This window comes from Chlorocebus sabaeus, chromosome 12 (genome assembly GCF_047675955.1).
Source record: "Chlorocebus sabaeus isolate Y175 chromosome 12, mChlSab1.0.hap1, whole genome shotgun sequence".
NCBI classification, from domain to species: domain Eukaryota; kingdom Metazoa; phylum Chordata; class Mammalia; order Primates; family Cercopithecidae; genus Chlorocebus; species Chlorocebus sabaeus.
Genome location: NC_132915.1, coordinates 2114463 through 2119918, shown reverse-complemented (window position 1 = coordinate 2119918; position 5456 = coordinate 2114463).

Genomic DNA, 5456 nt, shown 5'->3' with positions numbered 1-5456 from the left:
CTATTTGTGCTTTTTTTTTTTTATAGTAAAGGTGACCTTTACTGATTTTAGACTTAAAACTGCTGAATCACAAGCTTACACAAAAATTATATACAATTGACCCTTGAGCAACGTAGGTTCAGACTACATGGGTCCAATTATATGTAGATTTTTTTCCAATTAAAGTTATACCAAGTGTGTTGCCTGCCTCCCCTGCTACCTCTTCCGCCTCTGCCTCACCTGAGAGCAAAACCAACCCCCCCGCCCCTCCTCCTCCTCCTCCGCCGCCGCCGCCGCCGCCGCCTATTCCAGGTGAAGAGGAGAATGAAGACCTTTGATTTTTCCTTTATCAGCACATCATGTCCCCTGCCAAGAAGGAATTACAAGGCATATGAAAAGACAAAAAACAATTTGAAAAGACAGAATGAGCACTAGAACCAGATTCAGATACGGCCAGAACGTTGGAATTAATCAGACCAATAATTGTTTTAAAAACTATGATTAATGTACAAAAGGCTTTAAAGGAGAAAAATTAGCTGGGTGTGGTGGTGCATGCCTGTAATTCCAGCACTTTGGGAGGCCATGGCGAACAGATCACCTGAGGTCAGGAGTTCAAGACCATCTTGGCCAACATGGTGAAAACCCATCTCTACCAAAAATACAAAAATTAGTTGGGCACGGTGGAGTGTGCCTGTAATCCCCGCTACTTGAGGGTGAGACACAAGAATCGCTTGAACCCAGAGGCAGAGGTTGCAGTGAGCCAAGATTGCACCATTGCACTCCCAGCCTGAGTGACAGAGTGAGACTGAAAAAAAAAAAAAAACTTGAAAGAAGGCAGAGAGAAATAAACCACCTTACCTATAGAAGAGCAAAAAGAATTACATCCAACTTCCCCTCAGGAACCATGCAAGCAAGAAGAGAGTGGAGTGAAATAGTGTTAAGAGGAAAAAGTCACCAACCTAGAATTCAGTACTCTGCAAAATTATCCTTCAATAACTTTCTAACAGAAGGAAAAAAATTACCCTTCTAAAGTGAAGGATAAAGACATTCTTCAGACAAAAAATGAGGGACATTGTCACCAGTAGACCTGTCATGCAAGAAATATTTAAAAGAAGTTTGTCAGAAAGAAGGAAAGTGATAACAGATTAGAAACTCAGATCTACATTAAAAAAAGGAAGGGCACTGGAGAATAAGTAAGTGAAGTTAAAATACTTTTCTTTTTCTTTCTTTTTTGGTTTTTTTTTTTTTTTTTGAAACGGAGTTTTCCTCTTGTTGCCCATGCTGGAGTGCAATGGCGCGATCTCGGCTCACTGCAACCTCCTTCTCCCAGGTTCAAGCGATTCTCCTGCCTCAACCTCCCGAGTAGCTGGGATTACAGGCACCTGCCACCAAGCCTGGCTAATTTTTGTATTTTTAGTAGAGATGGGGTTTTACCATGTTTGCCAGGCTAGTCTCAAACTTCTGACCTCAGGTGATCCACCCGCTTCAGCCTCCAAAAATGCTGGGATTACAGGGGTAAGCTACCACGCCTGGCCTTATTTTTCTTATTCTTAGTTGATCTTACAGATAACAGTTCAAAATAATAATACCAACAATGTATGTGTGTGTGTGCTTATGTGTGTATATATATTTATACAGAGATAGATATGCTTACATATGAATCACACTTATATATAAATGAATGATAGCAAAGATACAAGAGACAAGATGAGGGAATTAGAAATATTTTGTTATTGCTGGGCATGGTGGCTCACGCCTGTAATCCCAGCACTTTGGGAGGGCGAGGCGGGCGGATCACGAGGTCAGGAGATCGAGACCATCCTGGCTAACACGGTGAAACCTCGTCTGTACTAAAAATACAAAAAATAAGCCGGGCGTGGTGGCGGCGCCTGTAGTTCCAGCTACTCAGGAGGCTGAGGCAGGAGAATGGTGTGAACCTGGGGGGCGGAGCTTGCAGTGAGCCAAGATCGCGCCACTGCACTCCAGCCTGGGCGACAGAGTGAGACTCTGTCTCAATAAATAAATAAATAAATAAATAGAAATAAAAATAAAGAAAAATGTGGCGCACATTTATAAATACAGTTGACCCTTAAACAATGTTGGGGGTAGGGGTGCCAATCCCCTACACAGTCAAAAATCTGCATATAGCTTTGCGCCCCCCAAAATCTTAACTAGTAATAGTCTATTTTTGACTAGAAGCCTTACCAATAAGATAAACTGTCAATAGCATATTTTATATGTTACATTTATTACATACTTATATTCTTACAATAAAGTAAGCTAGAGAAAAGACAACGCTATTACGAAAATCACAAGGAAGAGAAAATCTATTTTCTGTTCATTAAGTGGAAGTAGAGCATCATAAAGGTCTTCATTTTCTTTTTCGTCATCATCAGCCCCATTTTCATCATCAGCTCCATTTTGCAGAGAAGAAGCAACATCTTGTTTCAAGCTGAGCTGACAACAAAGTGAAGAAACTCCACCAGGGCCGAAAGCGAGCAGAAACTAGGTTGAAGACCATGCTTGGAAGCCATGACTGCACTGCAGAGCAGGAATTCATCCCAGGAATTAGAGAAGGCTGTTCCTTGGCCAACTCAAAAGCCTGGGTACAGTAGAGAATTAAAACTACGGCTCTAGCGTAAAGCAGGACCTAAGACCTGTGCCTGACACTGGGAACTTTTTGGGTTTTTTTTTGTTTTTTGTTTTTTGTTTTTTTTTGAGACGGAGTCTCGCTCTGTCACCCAGGCTGGAGTACAGGGGCGAGATCTAGGCTCAATGCAAGCTCCACCTACGCCGTTTACGCCATTCTCCTGCCTCAGCCTCCTGAGTAGCTGGGACTACAGGCACCTGCCACCACGCCCGGCTAATTTTTTGTATTTTTGATAGAGACGGGGTTTCACCGTGTTAGCCAGGATGGTCTCGATCTCCTGACCTTGTGATCCGCCCGCCTTGGCCTCCCAAAGTGCTGGGATTACAGGCATGAGCCACCGTGCCCAGCCAATAGCGTTTCTTGTTTGAGATTTGTGCTGTAGTGCTGCCCTACAGGTGATGTGGTCTAATAAGGAAAAGATGGTTTCAAGTGCCTGTATGTGTTGGTACCCTGGGAGATTTAAAGGACAGATAAGGCAGAATTTCTGCCTTTAATCATTCAGGAGCTATTTGGAGAGGGCAGGAAGAACGTCAGGGTAAGTAACAGAAGAGGACAGGGATGATAAACAGTCCTTTGCACAGTGCAGTAAATCTCACAGCAAATTTGAAGGTCTTGGAGGAATCATGGATGGAAGTGTTCAAAGAAGGCTTGCATATAATTTTTTAAAGCAGCTCACAAAGCCCACAAGTGTAATTAGCCTTATTCATCATGATGAGGTATTTGATCAAAGCTCTTATAGGAGTAAAACTCGTTTCTAGAAAATGATTTTAAATATTATATCAATTTTCTTATAATGCTATTTTAAAAAATAGGTAAGTAGAATGTTTTTAAGGTTTGTTTAGAAATCATTACAGAGCACTGTTATTTAACTTCACTCTAAGAGCAGCCTGTAATCACTAACATTTTCCAGATTTTGATGCCTAAGGATTTAAAATGCCAAATGTGGCCGAGTGTGGTGACTCATGCCTGTAGTCCTAATAATTTGGGAGGCCCGGGCAGGAGGATCTCTTGAACCCAGGAGTTCAAAACTAGCTTGAGCAACATGGAAAAAACTCATCCCAGCACTTTGGGAGGCCAAGGCGGGCGGATCACCTGATGTCAGAAGTTCAAGACCAGCCTGGCCAACATGGCGAAACCTCGTCTCTACGAAACTACAAAAATTAGCCAGGGGTGGTAGTGGGCGCCTGTAATCGCAGCTACTTGGGAAGCTGAGGCAGGAGAATCACTTGAACCCAGCAGGCAGAGGTTACAGTAAGCCAAGATTGTGCCACTGCACTCCAGCCTGGGTGACAGAGTGAGAGTCCATCTCAAAAAAAAAGAAAACAAAAAATAGTCGGGCATGGTGGCATGCACCTGTGGCCCCAGCTACTCAGGAGGTGGAGGTGGATCACTTGAGCTCTGGAAGTCAAGGCTGCAGTGAACTGGGATGTCACCACTGCACTCCAGCCTGGGTGACAGAGTGAGACCACTCCATAAATGATCCCCCTCCAAAAAAGGTAAGTCAAATGTGAACATATTTACTGACTTTATGTAAATAAGGAATCGCTTCATATTTCCAAGCAATGCATATCCATGTCTCAGAAGCATAACATTCATCCTACTTTTTGCTGAATCCAGTGGGTTTTCCACTTCATTTTCCTAGATTGAAAGCTCAGATTTTGATATTTGTTGCTCTTGTCTACGTTGGCAAGTACAAAGACCTCCTGTGAATTAATAATTTGCCACACAATAAGAAAGTGAAACAAAAGCAAATGCTTTCAAAATGTATTGGAAAAATGATGAATGCTGTATAATTAGGAAAGTAAAATACAGCACTGGAGACATTCTGGTAGAGAGACCTGTGACCAGTCGAGCACAGTGGCTCACACCTGTAATCCCAGCACTTTAGGAGGCCAAGGTGGGCCGATCACGAGGTCAAGAGTTCAAGACCAGCCTGGCCAATATGGTGAAAACCTGTCTCTGCTAAAAATACAAAAAAAGTTAGCCGGGCACGGTGGCACGTGCCTGTAGTCTCAGCTACTCGGGAGGCTGAGGCAGAAGAATCGCTTGAACCCAAGAGGTGGAGGTTGCAGTGAGCTGAGATCGTGCCATTGCACTCTGGCCTGGGCAACAGAGCGAGACTCCATCTCAAAAAAAAAAAAGAGAGACCTGTGACCACAGATAAACAACGTAAGCATCTTTCTGCCATCTTTGTAGGAAGAAAATATGTTCACTTTCCTAATGTTGAGAAACTAAATGTTCTAGTATTAACTTAGAATCATGAGCTGCAAAGTAATCAAACATACATAGCTTCATGAAAAACTATCAGGGTAATTCTGCATGAATGTTTTCTTAGGTCATGTTAAGATAGAAAAATGAGCCACATTCAGGGAATTAAAATATGTATATATGCTTCTATATGCATAAACTATATCTCAATATGTAAACAATTGCAAACGCTGTTTACCTATAAGGAAGGCAATGGGGAGATGTGGAGATACCAATGGGATGAGCTTCTTCACCATATTGTTTTCCACTTTCAAAATTCTGAACCATGTGGATGTATTATCTATTTAATAAGTAAATAGTTACTGTTATCAGTAATAAAAATCCTAAAGTGTCATTGCACTATAACCTTCTCTACATTATTTGCTATAACTGTTCATAGAAGATTCAACTAAAATGTAGGGCCACAAAGATCAAGCTCATTTCTTTTTCTTTTCTTTTCTTCTCTTTTTTAAGACAGGGTCTCACTCTGTCACTCAGGCTGGAGAGAAGTAGTGCCATCTCTGCTCACTGCAACCTCTGCCTCCCAGGTTCAGGTGATCCTCCTACCTCAGCTTTCTGA